This window comes from Daphnia pulicaria, chromosome 8, assembly GCF_021234035.1.
Source record: "Daphnia pulicaria isolate SC F1-1A chromosome 8, SC_F0-13Bv2, whole genome shotgun sequence".
NCBI classification, from domain to species: Eukaryota; Metazoa; Arthropoda; class Branchiopoda; order Diplostraca; family Daphniidae; genus Daphnia; species Daphnia pulicaria.
The window spans coordinates 2,412,993-2,439,274 of NC_060920.1; the positions used below are offsets into that span (position 1 = coordinate 2,412,993).

The 26,282-nt window shown below is 37.3% G+C and overlaps 1 long non-coding RNA gene across 1 annotated transcript; it reads left to right on the forward strand.

Annotated features, from left to right (window-relative positions):
- The first annotated feature begins 763 nt into the window (after positions 1-763).
- LOC124312587 lies at positions 764-26,272 on the forward strand. Its single transcript, XR_006910581.1, has 3 exons — positions 764-775; positions 9,822-9,826; positions 25,811-26,272. It is a non-coding gene; the product is annotated as an uncharacterized LOC124312587 (long non-coding RNA).
- Positions 26,273-26,282: the final 10 nt, after the last annotated feature.

Below are 26,282 nucleotides of genomic sequence, written 5' to 3' on the forward strand. Positions count from 1 at the left end.
TGGGATAACCCCTCTGTCCCATCCAACCCCTGTCCCATCCAACCCCTGTCCCATCCAACCCCTGTCACATCCAACAAGGCTTTCCCCTACATGATACATAATAACATATTCTGCCTATGAGATACTTACATGATTATTTTTTTAAAATTTATGTTGACCGATGTTTTCATTGTTGTTCCTCTTTTAACTTATAATAAGACTATAAGAAACTAAAAAGAAAAAACAAACAAAATTAGTAAAAAAAGAGTGTTGATTTATTTGCTTTAATGTACTTGCTAATTTTCTGCATTTAGCTAATCTATAAACATTTCTCACGCAAAAAAAACGAATTATATGTATTTTTCTTATTAAATACTGTTCAAATAATCGCAAAAATTTATATAATAGAGATAAAGACTTAAAGAAGATATACATATTACGAAGATATACATATTCCTAGATTAGATCCACTTCCGTTCGATGATGGTCTGATGAAATGTCCATGGTACAAGTTAGTGATTCACTTCTGTCTTGTTCCGATGCGTTATCCATTCTGCCATTGAGTTCCTAGTGAATACCAATTTCAAAAACTTAACTTTCCTTCCGATTGATTAAAATTTATAACAGTCGGGGAAACTAAATTTTTTCCACCCATTGATTTTCTGGCTTTTCCCTGATACATCACAGGGGAGAGCGGGGTTGGATGGGAAAGGGGTTGGATAGGACAGAGGGGTTATATGTAAGTTCCTCTAATGAAAGGAAAAATTCCTTTTAGCCCCGTATTAATAATATGTGTGTGATACATAAGCTCAATTTTTTTTTAAATTTCCAACTATTACTTCTATGGGATAACCCCTCTGTCCCATCCAACCCCTGTCCCATCCAACCCCTGTCCCATCCAATCCCGCTTTCCCCTACATGATACATAATAACATATTCTGCCTATGAGATACTTACATGATTATTTTTTTTAAAATTTATGTTGACCGATGTTTTCATTGTTGTTCCTCTTTTAACTTATAATAAGAATAAAAGAAACTAAAAAGAAAAAACAAACAAAATTATTAAAAAAAGAGTGTTGATTTATTTGCTTTTATGTACTTGCTAATTTTCTGCAATTAGCTAATCTATAAACATTTCTCAGGCAAAAAAACGAATTATATATATTTTTCTTATTTAATACTGTTCAAATAATCACAAAAATTTAAATAATAGAGATTAAGATTTAAAGAAGATATTGCTAGATAAGATCCACTTCCGTTCGATGATGGTCTGATGAAATGTCCATGGTACAAGTTAGTGATTCACTTCTGTCTTGTTCCGATGCGTTATCCATTCTGCCATTGAGTTCCTAGTGAATACCAATTTCAAAAACTTAACTTTCCTTCCGATTGATTAAAATTTATAACAGTCAGGGACACTAAATTTTTTTCACCCATTGATTTTATGGCTTTTCCCTGATACATCACAGGGGAGAGCGGGGTTGGATGGGACAGGGGTTGGATGGCACAGAGGGGTTTTATGTAAGTTCCTCTAATGACAGGAAAAATTCCTTTTAGCCCCGTATTAATATGTGTATGATGCATACGCTCACAATTTTTTTTAAATTTCCAACTATTACTTCTATGGGATAACCCCTCTGTCCCATCCAACCCCTGTCCCATCCAACCCCTGTCCCATCCAACCCCGCTTTCCCCTACATGATACATAATAACATATTCTGCCTATGAGATACTTACATGATTATTTTTTTAAAATTTATGTTAACCGATGTTTTCATTGTTGTTCCACTTTTAACTTATAATAAGAATATAAGAAACTAAAAAGAAAAAACAAACAAAATTAGTAAAAAAAGAGTGTTGATTTATTTGCTTTTTTTGTACTTGCTAATTTTCTGCATTTAGCTAATCTATAAACATTTCTCACTCAAGAAAAGAATTATATATATTTTTCTTATTAAATACTGTTCAAATAATAGCAAAAATTTAAATAATAGAGGTTAAGATTTAAAGAAGATATACATATTGCTAGATTAGATCCACTTGCGTTCGATGATGGTCTGATGAAATGTCCATGGTACAAGTTAGTGATTCACTTCTGTCTTGTTCCGATGCGTTATCCATTCTGCCATTGAGTTCCTAGTGAATACCAATTTCAAAAACTTAACTTTCCTTCCGATTGATTAAAATTTATAACACTTCTTGACACTAAATTTTTGTCACCCATTGATTTTCTGGCTTTTCCCTGATACATCACAGAAGAGAGCAGGGTTGGATGGGACAGGGGTTGGCTGGCACAGAGGGCTTTTATGTAAGTTCCTCTAATGACACGAAAAATTCCTTTTAGCCCCGTATTAATATGTGTGTGATGCATAAGCTCACAATTTGTTTTAAATTTGCAACTATTACTTCTATGGGATAACCCCTCTGTCCCATCCAACCCCTGTCCCATCCAACCCCTGTCACATCCAACCCCGCTTTCCCCTACATGATACATAATAACATATTCTGCCTATGAGATACTTACATGATTATTTTTTTTTAAATTTATGTTGACCGATGTTTTCATTGTTGTTCCTCTTTTAACTTATAATAAGAATAAAAGAAACTAAAAAGAAAAAAAAAACAAAATTATTAAAAAAAGAGTGTTGATTTATTTGCTTTTATGTACACTCACTTCCATAAATAACTTTACAGGCAAAAGCGCGAAACAACGCACCAATGTTGGCTTTAACCAAAATTCTCTTTTCTTACATTGAGAAAAATCTAACCCTTCCCTCTCGATTACAAACAACAAAGGCTGTACACCACTGTAGCCAACACAGGTGCGTTGTTTTGCGCTTTCGCCTGTAAAGTTATTTATGGAAGTGAGTGTACTTGCTAATTTTCTGCATTTAGCTAATCTATAAACATTTCTCACGCAAAAAAACGAATTATATATATTTTTCTTATTTAATACTGTTCAAATAATAGCAAAAATTTAAATAATAGAGATTAAGATTTAAAGAAGATATTGCTAGATAAGATCCACTTCTGTTCGATGATGGTCTGATGAAATGTCCATGGTACAAGTTAGTGATTCACTTCTGTCTTGTTCCGATGCGTTATCCATTCTGCCATTGAGTTCCTAGTGAATACCAATTTCAAAAACTTAACCTTCCTTCCGATTGATTAAAATTTATAACAGTCAGGGACACTAAATTTTTTTCACCCATTTATTTTCTGGCTTTTCCCTGATACATCACAGGGGAGAGCGGGGTTGGATGGGACAGGGGTTGGCTGGCACAGAGGGCTTTTATGTAAGTTCCTCTAATGACACGAAAAATTCCTTTTAGCCCCGTATTAATATGTGTGTGATGCATAAGCTCACAATTTGTTTTAAATTTGCAACTATTACTTCTATGGGATAACCCCTCTGTCCCATCCAACCCCTGTCCCATCCAACCCCGCTTTCCCCTACATGATACATAATAACATATTCTGCCTATGAGATACTTACATGATTATTTTTTTTAAATTTATGTTGACCGATGTTTTCATTGTTGTTCCTCTTTTAACTTATAATAAGAATATAAGAAACTAAAAAGAAAAACAAACAAAATTAGTAAAAAAAGAGTGTTGATTTATTTGCTTTTTTTGTACTTGCTAATTTTCTGCATTTAGCTAATCTATAAACATTTCTCACTCAAAAAAAGAATTATAAATATTTTTCTTATTAAATACTGTTCAAATAATAGCAAAAATTTAAATAATAGAGGTTAAGATTTAAAGAAGATATACATATTGCTAGATTAGATCCACTTGCGTTCGATGATGGTCTGATGAAATGTCCATGGTACAAGTTAGTGATTCACTTCTGTCTTGTTCCGATGCGTTATCCATTCTGCCATTGAGTTCCTAGTGAATACCAATTTCAAAAACTTAACTTTCCTTCCGATTGATTAAAATTTATAACAGTCAGGGACACTAAATTTTTTTCACCCATTTATTTTCTGGCTTTTCCCTGATACATCACAGGGGAGAGCGGGGTTGGATGGGACAGGGGTTGGCTGGCACAGAGGGCTTTTATGTAAGTTCCTCTAATGACACGAAAAATTCCTTTTAGCCCCGTATTAATATGTGTGTGATGCATAAGCTCACAATTTGTTTTAAATTTGCAACTATTACTTCTATGGGATAACCCCTCTGTCCCATCCAACCCCTGTCCCATCCAACCCCGCTTTCCCCTACATGATACATAATAACATATTCTGCCTATGAGATACTTACATGATTATTTTTTTTAAATTTCTGTTGACCGATGTTTTCATTGTTGTTCCTCTTTTAACTTATAATAAGAATATAAGAAACTAAAAAGAAAAAACAAACAAAATTAGTAAAAAAAGAGTGTTGATTTATTTGCTTTTTTTGTACTTGCTAATTTTCTGCATTTAGCTAATCTATAAACATTTCTCACTCAAAAAAAGAATTATAAATATTTTTCTTATTAAATACTGTTCAAATAATCGCAAAAATTTAAATAATAGAGATTAAGATTTAAAGAAGATATACATATTGCTAGATTAGATACACTTCCATTCGATGATGGTCTGATGAAATGTCCATGGTACAATTTAGTAATTCACTTCTGTCTTGTTCCGATGTGTTATCCATTCTGCCATTGAGTTCCTAGTGAATACCAATTTCAAAAACTTAACTTTCCTTCCGATTGATTAAAATTTATAACAGTCAGGGACACTAAATTTTTTTCACCCATTGATTTTATGGCTTTTCTCTGATACATCACAGGGGAAAGCGGGGTTGGATGGGACAGGGGTTGGATGGCACAGAGGGGTTTTATGTAAGTTTCTCTAATGACAGGAAAAATTCCTTTTAGCCCCGTATTAATATGTGTATGATGCATACGCTCACAATTTTTTTAAAATTTCCAACTATTACTTCTATGGGATATGCTTTAATGTACTTGTTAATTTTCTGCATTTAGCTAATCTATAAACATTTCTCACGCAAAAAAAGAATTATATATATTTTTCTTTTTAAATACTGTTCCAATAATCGAAAAAATTTAAATAATAGAGATAAGGATTTAAAGAAGATATACCTATTCCTAGATTAGATCCACTTCCGTTCGATGATGGTCTGATGAAATGTCCATGGTACAAGTTAGTTATTCATTTCTGTCTTGTTCCGATGCGTTATCCATTCTGCCATTGAGGTCCTAGTAATACCAATTTTAAAAACTAAAATTTCCTTCCGATTCATTAAAATTTATAACAGTCGGTTAGAATAAATTTTTGTCACCCATTGATTTTCTGGGTTTTCCCTGAAACATAATAGGGGAGAGCGGGGTTGGATGGGACAGGGGTTGGATGGGACAGAGGGGTTTTATGTAAGTTCTCTAATGACAGAAAAAATTCCTTTCAGCCCCGTATTAATATATGTGTGATGCATATTGTAGTAATTGAGTCTTAACACTTAAGATGCTCAGTCCAGTAACTTAAGTCTGCTTATCACCAAGAGTACCAGTGAGCCCTCTAGTGATGCCTATAGTTACTATGCAACATCTTCCTTTCTTTAAAGGATCGAACAACAATTAAGATAACGAACAACCACACTGTTGACAATTAAGACAATACACGAACATATCGGTTACCGATGACTCTCATGAATCAACAACACAATATCAGTGACAATTTCCATAAACAATTATTTGAGACAAGACAGTGTTGATTATTCGAACAGTACAATCTGTGATAAACAATCATAGAGAATATACACCATAAGATCGACCCGAACGAGTTACCAGCCGATGAGGACGACCGGCCGATAGCGAGCGATATTCAAGAGGACGAGCACTAGATTTACGGGAGTGATGAGTCGACCAAGTTTTAGGACGACCCCTTCGACGCTCCGGTTGATGATTCAGCTCCAATTCTTCAAAGCCATGGAATGCCTCCATAAAATCTTCCGGGTCATCAGTCTCCGCAACGCCAATTGCCACCGCTGCAGGATGCGATGGGGGTGGTTGAGAAAGAATCCGCAGAGCCGATTGCCACTCCTCTAAAAAGTTGAGTGACTTCCGTATAGGAACGGGATTTGCAGCCTCAGCAGGAGTTGAGCGTAGACAGACGACTGGTTCCTGCTGCAACAGCTGACGACAACGAAACTTGTCCACGTTGATTGCCTGTCTGTTTCTTCGAAACAGGCGACCACAGTCAGTAAGGACCACATAAGAATTAGGTTCAGGGCAAACTGACTTAACGATGCCAGGAATCCACTTGTGTGACATTCGAACACGAACCGGAACTCCCACAAATAAGGGAGCGAGACATGTTTTCCGACCAGCCGAATTGAAGAACTGAGTTGCTTGGCGACTTTGTAATTTTTCTTTCACAAATGAGTCACTAATGTGTTTGGTTTGCAACTTTTGTGACGTGAATAATAGTCCACCACGAAGATTTCTTCTTTGTTATATCACAGCTGGAGTAGGCAAACCATTCCCAAGGGGAGTTGAACGTAAGACTTGTATGGTATCCAACAAGGTTTTTCCGTCACTTTGCGATTTGATGACGGACTCTTTTACAGTCTGAACCGTAAGCTCCACCAGGCCATTCGACCGCGGATATTCAGGACTGGACGTTGTTTGACGAATATTGAAGCGATGACAAAATTGACGAAACTGTGCAGACTCAAATTGTTTTCCATTGTCTGATACAAGTTGTTCAGGAATCCCAAAATCAATAAAGAATCTCGTTAGTTCCGCAATAACTGACGCACTAGTGATGATCTTTAGAACCACTGCACAAGGCCACTTGCTGAAATAATCCAATGCCAGGAGATAATGAACTCCGGCGATTTCATACAAATCAGCGGATACCTTTTGAAACGGATAATCCGGAATCGGGACCGGAAAGGACGGCTTCGCTGGATTTTGATGCCTGTGTAGTTGACAAACATCACAACCTTCTACCATATTGGTGATATGATCAACATAACTGGGCCAATAAACAGTTCATTTGGCTCTTTCAATGCACTTAGAGATACCAATGTGTCCGGCATGAATTTGACGAAGGACATCTGACTGCAACGACACAGGAACGACAATTTGCTCCCCTTTTAGGAGAAGACCGTTCGCACTCCCTAAAGTCACTTCGATGTTGCCAGAACAGTTTTGTTGCCGGGCTACAAGTCTAGCGATGTTCGGGCCAGCCATAACGAACGTACGCCAACACTGCTTGTAATGTCAGATCCTGTAAGGTTGCTGCAATGAACTTCTCGTGCGATGTTGGCACTAAAACTGTTGAAAAACCAACATGTTGACATTTTCGTCACTAAACTGTGAACTATCGTCTACAAACTGTCGCTCTTCCGGTGCTCTACTGAGGGCATCTGCAATGTGCAATTATTTTTCAGGTTTGTATACAAGGTTGAATTCATACGTTTGCAATAACAGTCGCATTCGCTGTATTCTCGGACTGCACAGCGCGATTGCTTTATTCACTGTACCTAACAAAGGCTTGTGATCTGTCTTCACTATCACAGTTTGTCCATAGACCAAGTTGTTGTTGTCCCACTACACTCACTGGCTGACGATTGTAAGCTGTGACTCTAGGACCAGCTTGCAAGTTTAGAGTTTTTACAACTTTGTCAAAAATTTGTTTCGGCAACACGTTACATTGAGCCCCTGTGTCCACTTTGAATTTCACTGGGGAGTCATCTATATGTATAATCACATACCTGGAATCATCTCTTGCAATGCCAATTGACGAAATAATAAATTCTTCCGTATTTAACTCAGAATCCGTATGCAGTGATGAACAATTTTTTGTCTGATTAGTGTGGTGCTGATCGTTCTGGGGGGGGGGGGGGGGGGTTGTCAAATCATTTATACGATCCCTGCTGAGACTGCTGCTGTGCTGACTTCTCACAGACTTTGGCAAAATGATAAGAAGCTCCACATTTTGCACACGTCTTTCCATATGCACTTTCCAAGAGGGTGTTGTCCACCACAAAAACGACAAGATGTTATGAAACCACTATCCTTGCCATTGTTCCACTTCGATGAACTCGACGAACCTTTGGAAGCACTCAACGAGGTTTATAAACATTTGTCTTTGGCCGGCTTCCGACACAGACTGCATTTGAGCAGCATGCTTGTGTGCTGACTTACGGGCATGACAAATTTCTACGGTTTTTTTCGGGTCCAATGTCGCCTGAGACAGCAATTGTTCGCGAGCATCGTTATCAAAGATGCCAAAAACTATCTGATCTCTCAACAAAGAGTCACGTTGAGTATCGTAGTTGCACGTTGAAATCAATCCCTTGAGGGCTAGCAAATATTTGTCAAAAGTTTCATCCAGAGCCTGTTTCCTCGACACAAACTTAAATCTCTCAAAGGTTTCACTTTTTTGTGGTATGAAATGGCCATCAAATTGACCCAACAGTCATATTGCCTATAGCTACTATACAAAAAATATGCTCACAATTTTTTTTAAATTTCCAACCATTACTTCTATGGGTTAACCCCTCTGCCCCATCCAACCCCTGTCCCATCCAATCCCGCTCTCCCCTACATGATACATAATAACATATTCTGCCTATGAGATACTTACATGTTTATTTTTTTAAATTTATGTAGACCGATGTTTTCATTGTTGTTCCTTTTATAACTTATAATAAGAATATAAGAAACTAAAGAGAAAAACCAACAAAATTAGTAGAAAACGAGTGTTGATTTATTTGATTTAATGTACTTGCTAATTTTTTGCATTTAGCTAATCTATAAACATTTCTCACTCAAAAAAACGAATTATATAGATTTTTTTCAAATTTAATACTGTTGATACACATATTGATAGATTTGATCCACTTCCGCTCGATAATGGTCTGATGAAATGTCCATGGTACAAGTTAGTGATTCACTTCTGTCTTGCTCCGATGCGTTATCCATTCTGCCATTGAGGTCCTAGTGAATAACAATTTTAAAAAATAAACTTTCCTTCCGATTGGTTAGAATTTATAACAGTCGGTGAGACTAAATTTTTGTCACCCATTGATTTTCTGCCTTTTCCCTGATACATAATACATGATATACAATAACATATTCTGCCTATGAGATCAACTATAGTTGATCTATTTTTAAGTTTATCCACGATGAGGAGTCGTGACGGCTTTTCATGGATATTTTGGGTGAAACGAGATTTTAAAATATTCAGATATGATAATCGCCTACACTACTGACACCCTTTTCGACAACCCTTATGGATTACACAATTAGACTAAGCGATAAAGAGAAAGTATGTTCAACATATTAAGTACTAGGAACACTTCACCTTCATATATTTAGCTTCCGTAAAACAACTCAGTTTGTAGACTGAGAGAATGCCGACATAGGCCTACCTATACAACAGAATAGAATAGGTATAGAATTAGAACTGGCTTTGAAAAATAAAATAAAATAATTTTAAAATATTCGATTATTGTGTCAAAGATATGTTTGATAGAATATTGCTACAACCTGGGATTCGAAGCTTTAAAAATGAAGAGTACTGAGCTGTATCCCAGATTTCATCTTGTTGCTGGATATGCATCGACAAAAAAATAATAAATGTTCTTACCACTGTTACAATCTTTTTTCTGTATAATTAAATTTACTTTTATAAAAATACAAAGGGGTAGCGGTAGCCATAGTTGGTTTGTTAGAGATGGCAGATGGCAACCCCAATAGAAAAATTTACCACAGTTCTTTAACATACAGTGAACAATAACTCTCCGTTCATGAACAATGTTTACTCACAGAGAGTGTATATGTCCTCCCTATTGCTGCCCTCAGTGCGTGAAGAGTTCACGTACAAGAGTGAACATAAAATTCCTTTCCAGTTTGTGAAAGGGGTCAATTTATTTCATTTGTAGTGAACTAAATCAATATTTAAAAAATTAAAATGCAGTATTGTCCTTTGCTGCTTACCGTTACAATTTTCGAATAAATAATCCGTAAAGTGCATAAATTTTTCATGATTATATTGTTCCACTAAAACATATCGCATATTAATTTTTTTAAGATTACACAAAGGCAGAAGTTAACATCACAGCGGCTTATTGAGATAACAATTTCTTGGTTTCACGAAGGGGAATGAAATATGTTTAATGAGTAACCTTCACACTAAAGCAGTAATGTCGACGTTCTACTGTTGAAAAACCTACCAGTAGTGGAAGCAATTCTAGTAAAGGTAATTTTTAAAGCTACGACCGTCGTCAATTCTAATCCACATGCTCCAAGTGAACGATTGTCTGCAGGTTAAAAGTTAAAAGTTTCTAGCAACACTAGAAAAGTTTACGTCAATCCAGCCCTACCTCGTTGCAATCCTGGTGTTCTTATTACTGTCAAACAACCTAATTCAAGAGGAAGCTGAGCTAAGGAAAGTGGAAGAAATAAGCTCTACTGGTTGGCAAATCTCTGCGACGTCCTTCTGTTGAACAAACTATTGCTAGTGGTAGTCGACGTACTTCAGTTGCACACACCATTACGGACTTATTCTTACGACTTAGAACTTATTATTCTTAGGACTTATTCTTTAAAAAAAAGCGAACACCGCTATTGCTGTCATACACACACCACATACGAATCCAATAGTACAGATTTTTATTTCAAACATTCTGTAGTTTTTCTGAAATTATAATCCTGATTGTTTGCTGCCATGTGGTTTTGCTGTGGCTTATCGATGTGGGCCAATGTAAAGAACAAACTATCCCAAAAAGTAGCGTTTTCTTATCTAAAAAGAGAATCTTAAATATCTTTAGATTCCTTACAACAGCTCAAATATTTCTTGTAAATGAAAAAACAAACTTTTTAAAATGATTTTTAAATAAAAGCTTTGGATTTACAAGCTTAGATTGCAAAGTGGAAATTCCCGTAGGTCTCGTATAGGGAATAAAACCGATTGAGAAAAAAACTTCTAGGACCCAGTTTCCAAACGCCAAATTATTTGAAAAACATTTGCAAAAGTTTAAAATGTTTAATTAAAATGAAATATTTGAATTAGTTATAAGAAATCCTCCCAAACTATTTACAGAAAAAGCTTCTTATGGCGTGTCGTGGGTATACGCGGAACGCAGCACACAATTTTTTTGACAAGCAGACTACTGCAAAGGGGAAGATGGTACGCTTACTCAACATTTATGGGAACATCACTGGGACAAGGTTCAAGGTAGAATTATCTATAGAATCAAATGCACTTCAGCTATTTGACATTTATTTTTATCAGGAAAAGGGATGAAACTTTGTAAAAAAAAAGGGAGTGTGGCTCGCAAGGAAAAGTAAAAAGAACAAAATAATTACATGACAATAATTTATTTCTTTTGATTCTGTCTTCGGTTCCAACACTAAATATTTCAACTGTTTTGTTTAGAAAATATGTGAAAAAGAAATACGGACAAAGTTTTGAGAAAAAAAGACCTACAGGTGAAACAAAAGAATACTGGAATCTAGAAGAGAATGACGGGCGATCATACGAAAACGATGTTGATAAAAAAGTATTCAAATTATTTTTCTCTCGCTGACGATGATACCGAAACTAACGATTGGTTTTAATTCATAGAAATCAAAAGGAAGAAAGAAAAAAAAAGTTATCTCGAGAAAGACAAGGAAAGGAAAAGAAAAAAAGGTGAAAGAAAAGAGACAGGAAATATAGAGAGGCTAGAGAGGAAGGCTCCTTAGTAAATCATCCAGGATCCCCTTCTGCTCGTTCTCCGCCATTGTCTCCGCCCCCATTCAATCATCCCTTATCTCTCATGGCCAAACCGTCTACTTCGTTAATAATAATAATGTAATAATGTATTGAATTTAATATAGCGCCCTTTACAAAAATTGTTCAAAGGCGCTGTGCCCTACTAACACGGCCCATCCTCTTTATGTAAGATGTAGATAAATATGGGATGGATAGATCCAGGTCGCAATTGTGGGGCGGTAGTATAGCGTAGGTATAAATTTATTCGGATCCAGGATGGGATCAAATAAAGAATATTCATCGTAGATCCACCAGCGTATATTCATTAACATACTGATTGTACATCAAAGTAATATACTCGGGGGTATGATTTTGTTGTGATACCATTTGGTATATACACAGAATGTGCATCACAGTATAACCATATTAGGTACACAGTGGACGAAAAAGGTAAAAAATATCTCAATTTCCATTACTCCCAAACGTTTGTTCACAAATTGTACGAACAGTTGGTCAAATGGTTAGAGAGGTGAGCTACGGAATTGAAGGTCAGTAGTTCAAGTCTCAGGGTAGACTTTTATCTTAAAATTTCTGACAGAAATCATATCCAAAGATGGATGTTATTTAAGGATACTGTGTATACACAAACCGGTATATTCAAGGGACATACAAATGGTACGTGCGGGGAAGGGGAAATAAGGATAAACATGAAGCATTCCATGGATATGCTGTTTGTATCTCCCTTATCCTTGGGAGTACGCTTCAGTCATATCCATGGTACATCGCTGTGTTAGTAGGGTGGGCTCAAGACTAGATATAGAAGAGTTCAATTTGAAAATGCAGTACTGAACAAGTGGGTTTTTAAAAGTGACCAAAATTGTCCAAGGGACTGAGCAGAGCGGATAGAGAGAGGGAGGGAATTCCATAGTCGAGGAGCAAACACCGAGAACGCACGGTTACCATATGATTTTAAGCGAGAAGCTGGAACAGACAGTTGGTAGAGGAAGGCAGACCTAAGAGCACGAGGCGGCAATATGGAATTATCAGTTCAGCCAGATAAGAAGGAGCAGAACCATGTAAACAACGATGAACCAGAACTGCGATCTTGAAATCGATGCGCTGACGAATCGGCAGCCAGTGAAGAGAGCGTAAGTGGAGGGTGATGCTCTCGAACTTCCTTGCCCCGGTGATCAGTCGCGCAGCAGAGTTCTGTAGACGGCGTAGCCCGTCAAGATGAACGTCAGGAAGACCAGCAAGCAGTTGCCATAGTCAAGCTGAGAGATTACGAAAGCATGGACGAGCTGCTTGACTGCTAGGCGTGGCAAGAATTTCCTAATTCGAGCGATTCTGCGGAGATGGAAGTACGCCTTCTTACATGATGAACGAATGTGTGGGGCCATCGTAAGATGAGGATCAAAGATAACTCCCAGGTCACGAACACAATCGGAGATTGGGACGAGGGCGCCGCCAAAGTCAAGTGAGGTGCCCTCAGGTGGATGTTTGGAGCTTGCCGAGGAAAGAAGAATATTATCCGACTTCTCCTCGTTTAGTTTAAGAAAATTTTGCGATAGCCAACACTTAATCTCAGAAATGGCAGCAGATAGCGTTGAGTAGACCACGTTTTGTTCATTTGCTCGAAATGACTGGTAGAGCTGGACATCATCAGCATAGTAGTGATCAGACAGGTTGAAACTATTTGCGATCTCGTGTAAATGACTGATGTACAGTGTGAAGAGAACCGGTCCAAGAACGGATCCCTGTGGTACACCGTATTGAAGAGGGACAGGTGAAGAACACACACCTTTAATGCAAACAGACTGCAACCTGCCTGAAAGGTACGATTCAAACCAACACAGCGAAACACCAGTTACTCCAAATTGAGTGGAGAGGCGATTCAAGAGGATCTCGTGATCAATGAGGTCGAAGGCGGCACTTTGGTCGAGAAGCGCCAAGATGACGGAATCGCCATGATCAATAGATGAAAGAATGTCGTTGAGAACCTTGAGAAGGGCAGTCTCGGTCGAGTGAAATGAGCGATAGGCAGACTGCACTGGCACATAGAGAGACTGAGTCTCCAGGTGTTCAATGAGCTGCTTGGCCACCACACGCTCGAGAAGCTTCGAAATAAACGAAAGGGCAGAAACTGGGCGATAATTGCCCAGAACATCAGGATCAAGCCCAAGTTTCTTCAGCAGAGGAGAGATGAAAGCCAGTTTCATCTCAGCAGGGAAGATGCCCAGCTCAAGGGAACGATTGATTAGGGCAGCAATTGGAGGAGCAAGCAAATCAGCCGCGGCCTTGACGAGAAATGATGGCATGGGGTCACGCAATGAAGATTTACATGGGCACGACTTGATGAGAACCAGGATCTCACTGACACTCACAGGCTTAAACACCGAGAAAGAGTTGCCCCGATAAGGTGCAAAGTCACGTACCACATTGCAGGTCAAAACTTCCAGCGCGACGCGAATGTTGTTCACCTTTTCGGTGAAGAACGCACTGAAACGTTCCGCCAGTTCTGGAAGTGAGTCATGGTTGGGCAGGGCCAACTGGGGCTTCTTGATCAGAAAAGAATCAACGACTTTGAAGAGGGACTTCTTCTCTAGATTTTCATTGATTCTAGAGACCAAAAAGGTAGATTTAGCCTCATGAAACAACTTGTTTCGCGACAGACAGGCATCGTTGAACATTTCATAATGCACGTGGAGACCTGTCCTACGCCATAGTCTCTCCAAGCGCCTCAGTCTCCTCCGAGCAGCCAAAATCTCCTCCGAGCACCAAGGATTATCAGGACGAACGGCGAAAGATCTGTAGACCATCGGGGCGTGTGCATCAAGGACAGTAGCAAGACCAGTATTATACTGCAGAAGTAAGCCCTCAAGATCGTCAGATGGTGCTTGAAACAGTGGAAGATCGAGAATGTCAGCGGTGAAGCTATCCATGTCAATCGACTTCAGCTTCCTGAATGACACAGGTTTAAACGGGCGAAATGGTCGGTGGGCTCTCACCACCCAATGGACCACAGAGTGGTCACTCAGCGGGTCAGACGTGTAGCAGTCTGCAACAGAATCATCTGACGAAAGAGAGAGCACCAGGTCAAGAGTGTGGCCGCTGGCGTGAGTAGAGCCGGAAACGTGCTGAAGCAGGTCGAACGACTCGATGAGGCACTAGAATTTAGCAGCCGCAGGATTTAATGGATCATCAACGTGAATATTGAAGTCACCCACGATCAGGATACGCCCTGGGTAGGTGGACAGGATTTCAAGAAGGGTGGAGAATTCTTCAATAAATAATCCAAAGTTGGAGGCAGGAGGGCGGTATACAACCACAAGCGTAATAAGAGACGAGTTAACAGTAAGAGCTACTGCCAGGTACTCGAAGGATACAGGAACATGGACGAGCGTGATCTTCTTTAGCACAATAGAGCTGCAGTAGATGAGCGCGACTCCACCACCTCTCCTTCCAATCCTGGGGATGTGAAGAGCAGAATAGCCAGCTGGACAGGCAGCACGAAGGATATCATCGCCGTCCACACTCGTCAACCAGGTTTCAGTTATGACAAATACGTCAAGATTGTTGTAAACAATGTGATCCTCGACGAGAGCACAGCTGTTGCCTAGTGAACGAGTATTGGCTAGACCACAATTTAAATAACACTTAGCAGCCCGGGAACGCATGGCGGCCCTACCACCTCTATAGCTGCGTCTTGATCTAGGAGAAGAAGCAATCCCAAGCATTCGTAGACGATGGAAGTATATCGGTGGAAGTCTGGCAGGGATGTGGGAACAGACCGAGATGATGGCATGGCGTAATAATGCCTGAGGCAGTGTGAATAGCTCCATGTGAAATGTAAACAAAACACAGGTAGAGGCCAAAAACATAGACACAAGCACAGAATGTGGCCAAAACTAGATGAACTGCACAGATTCGTGATCACGAATAACTCACGGACACAATGGTGGTAAAGATGTTGGTCATAGATTCAGCAAACCCAACAAAAATTGAACAAAATCAACAGCCGATAATCGGTGCTGCCGTGAAGGCGCGACTCGAGCAGACGCAGTTATCACCTGCTGCTTCGACAAATTTTCAGCTTGTCTTTCCATATGACAGTGAATCATCTGGCTATTTTAGATTCAACCTGCATCATCATCAAAAGACAAAAAACTATCAATGGAATGCAAAGTAATGCTTAAAAAGTTGCCACCTACAAATGCAACAGTATTCAAAATACAGGAGTATGAATTATTTGACATATCATCATCATCCACATCATCCAAATACGGGAGACAAACAAAAATGTTCCATTTCGCCCAGGTCTCCCCTATTTTTTCAATTGATTTTTTTTAGTATCAGTGCTCATAGAAAATTTTAATTGACTTAATTTTGAAATTCTAGAAAAAGGAGCTCATTGCAAATTGTTATCGGCCGTTTGATCTGAGTGACGCCAACATTTGGAAAATGATACTGAATACTACCTGATACTACTATTTCTTCCAGATATCTCAACTTATGTGATGCGATAATAGGTAAGTTTAATTTAACTCAATTATATATTTCTATTACGCTAAAAATTAAACATTTTTCTTTACAGTACAAAAGTGGAAAATGTCTTAAAAAAGTGGCTGGCTAAGAAATCCAAATAAGAACTGTATCGACAATTATTAGCATCTCCCGTGATATGATTAAAATGAGTAATATTTTTCAACAGAATCTCCAATACAAAAAGTAAATAAAAGAGGGCAATATAACATAAACAAAACAATTTTGCTAGATTTTACGTACTGATTTATGTCTTATTTATGAGCTACGTTATAACGACTTATAATGAATATCTGATACTTAAGCGTGGAGGTGGGAAAATATTATGAAAACAAAGTAACAAACAAATGATGAAAATAAAAAAATGATGGAAACAGCTGGGCAACCCAATTTCTTGGATTTTTTGGGTATTTATTCATTTTAAACTGTAGTAGCGATTATCATTTATGCACGTCGCACTACTTTATTAATGTGTTTTTATGAATACGGCCAAATTCAAACTATCGATGCAACGTTATGATATAAAATAAAATTTATTTTTTATTTTGAATGAAGAATGCGATCGAAATAGAAATAAAAAACTGAAGCAAGACGACAGAAATTCTTAAGCTTTACAATAAAAATTCATCGCAATTTGTCAAATAACTCTGTGGGTCAGAAATTGTTTCTATTTGATTCAAATGTTCAAGTTTCATATTGCTATCTTCAACTTAGTCTGCTGTTTACAAACTGTTTAAAATATATAGTTAACAAGTTGCTGGACAACAAATAAGTTTGAGAAGCAAATTTCGTAACATTACTCTCAGAAATGTTTTGTAATAGCAGATCAATTAATCTCCACCTTTCTTAAGGATGCACATTTTGGACAACTTTTGTTTCCTTTGATACATCAGATTCATCAAAATAGATGTCACAGCCTAAATATTTCCTAGAGTTCCGGTATAATCAATTTACAGATAGGAAATAAAATTTTTGACTGTGTGGTTTTCGTCTTATTCAGAACTGTAAACGAAAACATCAAATTGTTCACTGATTTTGATTTCACAGGACTGAAATGGGACTTTCCAACCAATCTTGGGAAATTACCAACAAAACCACCAGTAAACAAATTAACGGTAATGAAATCCAAAACGCCTCTTCTTCTTGCCTAGTTCTGGGACGATACGTTTTGTGATGGCAGCGGCAGCACCATAATTGTCCGTAATTGTTCAAAAATAACTGTGTTTCGACTTTTGTATTTCAGCTGTTTTTAAGCAAAAAAAAATGGGGAGCAGACACTTGTTGTGAACGTCCTTTTTATATAATCAGATTCTTTTATCTATCGTATGTATCCATCCTCTAATGCTCTTTTTATATCCGAGATCTCCTGAGTATTGAGCGTGTCTGTCCATAAAAATCACAAAAGGGAAAATTAGACAAAATACAATTCATTGCTAATTGGGCGGATGGGATATAAGGTAATACATTTATTTTGTGTCAGTTAATTTAGTTTCTCTGCTATTAGCATCTTTCATATCTGACGAATGCGGATTTTTCTATCGTCGTAACAGAAGTTGTTTCGAAGAAAAAAGTTCAAGACCGAAGTGGGAGAAAAATTGTCCCTGTTTGGGCATGGATTGCTGCCAGCGGTACCACTGATTTCGTCCGTATTAAAGGAAAGCTGAACGCTGATAAATATATCAAATTTCGCATTAAATTTATACAGGATAAATCCTCCATCCACGAAGCCAATGTTATTAAACATTGGTTTGTGTAATAAGGAGCAATTGAGTTACTTCCCTGGCCAGCAAAAGGGGCGGATTGGAATCCGATAGAGAATGTATTGGGGATATATTTATTAATATTATTATTAAAATCCGAATCTTTAATAATTTATTAAAGATTTTGATTTTTTTTCGACCTCCAACTTCGGAAGAGGTTTTCGAAAGGGCGCATTCAATTTAGAATGGGTATAGCGGCAATCCAAATTCCTGGAGAAAACTGGCCCATTCTATGGTTACTAGACTTCGATATGTTATAGATAGTAACGGAGGGTGGACTAAATATCAATACACATTTATTCCAGTCTTTATTCTAAAATTCGTTTCTTCGAGACAGCTTTTTATAGTTGACTGGGTAGTAACTAGGACTCCCACTCGATTGCCTGATAATCGATTCAATATAATCGATAATTAATCAATCTATTGTAATAAGAGGAAAAATTATCCAATCGACGCATAATCGATTAGCTTTTTTAATATTATCCATTCGATTGGAAGAAATAAAAATCGATTAATCGACCAATTTTCTATAAAAAAATTTCAGATATCCTCCAGTTCAGATTCAAAAATCATCAGGTACCAAAAGCAAGATTGCTGAATGAAACTTTGAATGTAAAGGAAATTTATGATGAAGAAGTAGAAAGGTATCCGATACAGCAGAAGAACCTTTTCTCTCTTAATTTTGTCTATAAATGTGATTATTTCCTATGATGAATATAAGAGATGTCCCATATATGAAAATTCGTTCATGCCTACAGTTCATTCGCAGATCTCGTAAACCTCCAAACCCCTTTTAGTGGCTGACGCGGGGTACTTGATTATCGAATTCCCTCAAAACAGGTAATTAATATAGTCTTTTCTTTATTTTCAGGATTAATTTTTTTATTCGGGCATTGGTTGTCAGGAAACGCGTTGTTTTTTCCGAGGCACAGTATCAACTAGAGAATAAAAGTGCGCTAATATTCATCAGCTCGGGTATTTTACCTTCTTTGATGACTTAGAGGAATTGGCATTGATGCCACTTTTCAAATAACTCCAGATTTATTTTATAAACTCATGACCCTCCACGTTATTGCTTTTGACAACTTATAAGTCTTATTGCTTATAACTCATTAGTCATTAACCTTTTGATGCTATAATAATTTTTTATTTTAGACCCCAAGTGTTTCCATGTTGGATATGCACTAATCAATGCAAAGACCACCGCCCTTTATGAACAAGTCCCTGTGCAAATTAATATTGTGGATCTAGAAATCAATAATCCCTTTGAGCCAGAAATTATGATTTCCAACTATGATGTAGCCTTTCTGAATGCCGTGGCCGAGAGGTTGCTCACTTTTTTTGCAAGTGCAATTTTCGAAAAATGGTAAAATTCAGAAACAAATTTTCCTGACATTTCCGGTGTTTCCTCATGTTCGCTAATTTTCTTTGATTTCTTTTTTTTGCTGGTGTTTCTTAAGATTTAAACAATATCAACAAATCATATAATTGGAATTATTTTCACTTTTGACAAAAAGGAGACAGGAAAAGGAAAAAAGGATCACACACAACATTGTCTGGATATGAAATCATTTGACAGGACGGGATGATTGGCAGAGGTAAACTGCAATTATAAGTTTTCAGGGATGAAATCCATGAAAAAACTGCCAATTTTTATCTCCAATCGTAGAAATGTTATTATTAGATCCTTTTACTTGTCCCTCAAATGTGTTATGTATGCAGTTCACTCCTATTTCGTCATTTTTTTCTCATTTGAGCTTCGCCATTCGTAAATTGACTATTTTTTGCTATCCATACAAGAATGGAACTGACGAACGCATCCTAGAAGGAATAAATATTCCTGTTTGGGAACCAGGAAGAGTTTTAAATAGACCCCAATCTCCGATTCGCACAATCGGTCTTTTTTTAACTGATTCCACTATCAGTTATTTTCGAGAGTCAGGAAATTACATCAATTGACAGACTCGCAAATTACGGTGACTACTAATCTTTGGTTTGCTCCTCTAAAAACCAACAGAATGTTCTTTTTTTAACAACGTGCATTTACCTTCATCATCTACTAATTGTACAACGGAAAATAAATTTTAAAATGGATCTTTAAAATGGTTAGTGAAATCATGAAGATTAGCTTGTTGAAGGGACTTAAGCATCACAGAGATCTTGGTCAGATGTAGTTTCTTCAAAAGAATGGTCGATGTCAGGCTGTCCGTCTTCCTCATTGTCGTCTTGATCATCACCGTGTCCACTTAGTTTTGTTTCCCATATTTAGAACTAAAAGAAAAGTTTTCAATATCTCCCCTAGTTAACTTAATGCCAAGAGAGTTCATCTTCTTTTTCGCTATCTGCCTGAACTTTTGTAACTTATTTGCGAGTTAAAAAAGAGTTACAGATACTAATCGTCGGATAGGATCTCCACTTATTTAAGAGAATCGAGTGATCCACTACATCGGTTTCTCTTTTGTTCAAACCGGCAGTAAATTAAGACAGCACCATAGTTGACAAACTGTGCCTCTCTAGAATAACATGTTGAAATTTAAAAATCCACGACAAAAAGTGTGAATTTTGAGGAAAATAACAACAGCAAGCCTTATCGTAAATTTATATATAAGGCGACATCTGCCAATTTGAATGGTAACAATTTATTTTGGGTGCTTTAAAATTTTAAAAGGAATTTTAAAAAGCGAAAGAATTGAACAAAATTCTGTTCACGATTAAGTTATTAGCGAAAAATATCTCGGTGGCTTAATAATGATTTATTGACACATCAGCTACCCCTGATTTTGTTTTCAAAAGTCTTGCAAATTGCATTCTTTTCCTGAGCACGAAAAACAGCTTGTTCCATGTCTATTCTTCCATTATGTACAGAGTTCTTAACTACTTGAATTTTATTTTCAAACGGATACGCACTTGTTTCTTCAAGAATTTCGGTTACAGCTCTTGCCAAATGACATAGACTGTGTACATTAAAAGAAACAAATTGCGGGACAAAAATAATTCTAGTGGAGTATTAGTTGGCCTTTACTTTGACAAGAATCATTCTCTAATAAAAGTGGCATAGCAACATGTAGCAACATCATGTTTTGATAACTAGTTCTACTTAAAAAACTCTTAAATATTTAAAAAGAGAAGGTCAAAACGAAGTTCGTTTGCTTTCCAACCATCAGTTACACTCAGTTAGGTGCTGAACTTCTCTATAGGAATCCTAGCAAAGTCACAAGGAATATCCTTTTGCAAAGCAACAAAAAAATCAAATTGCAACCAAACTTGCAGGACTTAGTCTAATGTTATCGAAAGGACAGTAGAAGTAGCAAATCAATAATTTTTTGTATGTTCCAATAAACACTAAATGCATGTAATCAATATGAACGTTATCAACTGAGTCTTAAAAAACGTCCTCTACAATAGATCTTACGCCTTTTTGTGATTATGATTACAATTACGTCGTTGACGAAAAAAAAATCACTTTGAAGCATTTAAATCGAGAAATGTTACTCGCCCCCAAGAGCACCTTTGTTGTCATATTAACGGTATCCATAGAATGTATTATGGTTCTTTATGTTCAAAATAAATGAATTCGTCATTCTCATAACTAAAACAATTATTTCGTTACCCTCAACAGAGGGATTGCTCTGCGTCTGCGATCCCGAAAGGTAATTTGAAATATAGTAGAAATAACGGATTGAGACCCTCAATCCCACCCAACCCGCCCGTATTGTCCGTTTGTTACTATTTATTTCATTTACGTATTTAGACGAGGAAAGAGCAATGTTCCAGAATAAAGCAGCTCTCGCCACAACGCCATTAACATAGTCCGTGTTCGGAACCTCTTTGCCGGAATGCCAGTCCCGTTTTTTGTTTCCTTTACCAAGCAGAACATTGTTTATTTGCAAAACTTTGTTATATTCGTGTTTGGAGCCGTTTTTTCGGAATACCGTTTTTTTTCCAAACAGCAGCTATCATAATCCTATGTTGTGTCTAATTTTTTCGTTTCTACTGTTGGTATTTATCACAAATTTCTATATTTTTTGGGGGGTTGGGCTCTTTCGCTTCAGTTGTTGTATTTGGCGCGTTATCTTATGTTCTTAAATCACCTTGGCAAAAGTCCGAGGATATTTTGGGCGTTATATGTAGCGACAAAAAAGAGCTTCAAAGAGCTTATTATATTGCCCACACCCTTATTAGGGTCTTGATCGCAGAGTGATCCCTCTGTTAATTTTCAATTTTCCTTGAAATACAATACCCTTTTTCTTTCTTACATACGTGCATCCTGCACTAAAGTGACCTCGGTATTCTGAAAGTTAAATAACTGACACTTCAAAATTTTTTCCTACTGAAACTTCAATAATGAATTACTTATCAACTAAACAGCCATTAGCTCCATGAGCCATGAAGCTAAGAACATGTTGACAATTTTTTATTTAAGTCTCTTGAGAATCTCATGACCTGAGCTCTAATAGACGTTCTACTATTGAAAAATCTACCAATAGTGGAAGCAAGTCTAGTATAGGTCATCAAGCTACATTCGTCGTCATTTCTAATCGACATGCTCCGAGTGAACAATCTACTAGCCGAACTATAGCCACACTAGAAAGGGTTACGTCAATCAAGTCCTACCTCGTTGCATTCCTGTTGTTCTTTCTCCTGTGTCAAAAAACCTGTTTCAAGTGGTAGCTGTGCTAAGGAAGGCGGAAGAAAGGAAGCTCTACCGGTTGGCAAATCTCTTCGACGGCCTTCTGTTGAACAACTTATTGCTAGCGGTAGTCAACGTGGTTCAATTGCAAATGTCATTACTACTGTACGACGTGTCCCCGAAGGATTAATTAATCAACGCCCGTCTGGTGTAAAAAATTGTCGCTGTGAGGTACCTGCTGACACTGTACTATGGGTTGTTTAGGAAATAAATGAGAACGTTGACAATATTCAACGACAAGTTTCTCGAATTTCTTGCCGGATTTATCCATATCACCCTGAAGCAAGAGAGGAATTGGATCCTTTGAAAGAGTTGCCTCTTAGCACCTTAGAAGATTTAGTGGCATTCGAAAATGCGCTCTTTGTCGAAAAAAAAAGTGTGAAGCGTTGGTAAACAGCCATAATTATCCATTTTGTCGTCCGAATTATCCGTTTGTCAAAGTCTACTTCTGCGTTTTATTGTTTATTTCATTTAGGCTCGTTTCGTTCGAAACGTTGGTGGAGTACAGAGGCTGATAGCGTAAAAGAGCATGGAAAGAAATTCTTGCGTGAATTTTAGAGTGCTCTGCAACTGGAGCGAGGTAAAGAAAGGCATTTAAAAAACACAAACTAAAAAAATGCAAAATTTAAAAAAAACCATTGTCCTGGCTGCATGGGATAAAGTGTTCGATTCATAACTTTATTCTTTGATTCACTTATTTTCATTTTTGTTATGAATTTCAGATGGACTACAAAGATACTTCTGGATTTTTTTTTTCTTAAATACCAGAAATTTTTTTTGTATCTGTAGGTCTACCAATTTGTACACGTTTTTAATGTAATATGTATAAACTTAACAGGACATACAGATGATCTACTCTATGCGACGTCATTAGGAAGGTAATTACGATGTGCCGTATACATCCTATGTATGTACATAGGAAAAAATATATATATTTTTTTTTGCGTGTGAAATGTTTATAGATTAGCTAAATGCAAAAAATTAGCAAGAGTATCCTGCGAAAAAATCCAAACAGCGTTGCCGATTGCCGTATATGTGACTTTGCCCCCACTCCTTCGCTTTTTCCATTGTTTCCTATGTATCAAGTCCCATCCGTATCGATATACAAGGCCTTGATACATAGGAAACAGGGAAAAAGTGAAGGAGTGGACAGAAAAGGGGGCGAAAAGCACATATACGGCAATCGGCAACGCCGAATAAAATGACTGAAAAATGTGTCGAAATGGGGGTATCACAAAAATCGTGATATCTCGGACATCTTAAGGAATTATTAAAAATCCTTTTGGATTCTGAAAGAGGGATGAAAGGGCTACATTCTGAATCAATTAGTTATTTTGTAGAAGCCGAATATACGGCTAAAAGCGATGTAGTCGGAGGGGGAGACTTTGGGTTTTCGTGATATTTCACGATTTTCAATCCCGATTATCTCTGTAACGAACAAGATAAAAAATCCGGACTTTATTCCGTTCTCTGAGCAGAATAGACCTAGTCCGGATTTTTAGAGTCCTTTTCCGGATTACAATACGAAAACGACCTCCGGAAAAAGGGGTATTTCGGTGCGGTTGAATGGGAGATTGCTTGTTAAATCTTAATCGCTATTATTTAAATTTTTGCGATTATTTGAACAGTATTTAATTTGAAAAAAATATATATTTCGTTTTTTTGTGTGAGAAATATTTATAGATTAGCTAAATTCAAAAAATTAGCAAGTTACATTAAAGCAAATAAAGCAACACACGTTTTTTTACTAAATTTTGTTTTTTCTTTTTAGTTTCTTTTATTCTTATTTTCAAATTAAATACTGTTCAAATAATCGCAAAAAATTTAAATAATAGAGATTAAGATTTTAAAGATAAAGAATTTATAGAAAACAATTTTTTTACCGAGGAGAAGTTGGTTTTCCCATAAGACGCTGTAGGCGACAGCATAGATAAAGAAGACTGGTTTCGCATGTGCTATCCTTTTAGCCCTATCCCTACTGACCCCGAGTTCTTGGAGTGCTTGTAGTGCCTCTAGCGGACAAAGTACTGTACTGCACCGAGGCTACGAAGGGTTTTGCAGACGAAGATTGTTTTCCTTCTGTCTTGGTAAAATTCTTTGCTGGCGTTTAATGGTTTTAGGTAATTTTGCCTTAAAAATTTTTATTAAGAAGTCAAATTGTATTTAATTTTGACATTTGCTAATTACAAAAGCAGAGAAATCAATTGAATCATTGCAATTGAATAGAAGTAAGCAGAGTGTAGAGATGAAAACGTACACTAGAGGGCAGGACAAGTAGTCCAAGATTGGAAAAATCGGAGGAAGGGTAGCAAGAATGTTGGCGACAGTTGGCCATGTTAATTTTCTTATGAAGAGCATAAACCAGTGGTCTTTGTCTATGGCGACAGAGACCAACTTGGACACAAATGAAATTTGCGGATTTGCGGAGAATGCGCAACGCAGGATGTATAACTGCTCCATTAGTCCATTATAATACAAATATGATTATCGCCGCTGTGCCCAAACTGTCGATCGCTTTTATACAAACAATAATAAATTTTGGGTTTGATTGATGAATGACTTTTGATACCGAAAACAATCGAATATAAATTAGTAACAATCGATTACAAATTAGGTCCTTGAGTAGAACCTGTGTATTTCTCTCCATTTTTCCCAATTTTGGGAGATGTTGGTTTTTAGGGTGAATTCCGGAATCAGTGAAATCAAACCGGTCCCTAATATGTAATTTAAGAAAACTGGTCTAGTTCTATTTCTCAAGAAATTTTCATTTCATGAGATTTTTATTCTTGGTTTTTTTAACAGGGGACAAAAAGTTCAGAGGTAGTCATATTTAAATTTCTGTATCTCAATAGCAAATGAGATACAAAGCAACCGCATCGTGCGTTGACGGCCTTTTTTTTAAGTTGTCGCAAACTGAATCCCTTCAAACTGGGCCACCTCCAAATTCCAGCATTTCATTTCAATATGTCTTGTGAATATAACTCCTCTATAAAAATACAAGCCTCTAGATTGTGTAGTTTTGTTTGAAGATTGAAGAGTCTATTCGACTCTTTTAAAATTGGCGCTTGCGTTGCTACGCGTTTATCTGGCAACGCTGTTTAATCCTAACAACAGCATAGCCTACTCTATATAGGAAGCCGAAAGGATTGGCCTTTTTTTGGAAGCCAATTTGGGTTCCCTTCCTCTTATTTGGCTCCGCCCTAAGTGGACCCACGGGAGCCAATTTATCGTCTAGTGGCGATATTTGAAAACACGGATTTGTTTACGTTTCTATCGATATGATTGTTAAATGGCTACGAAGGGCCATTCACTAAACAATAATGTCCACCGTTCCAATGTAACATTGTCATGAAATCCCTCACGGCAACATATTAATGGTGCGTTCATAAATTACAGGGTAATCCCCCCAAACCATAACATTCGAAATTTCGGAGGGCGTGTCATTATTTCGCTCACCAGATGGCCCCCCTGGGTCCACTTGGAAGATGCGAAATCGGAGGAAAGGTGAGCAAAGTAGGCTTCACTTTTCCAACACGCGAGAGATATCCTTCCTTTCGGCTTCCTATATAGAGTAGGCTATGACAAC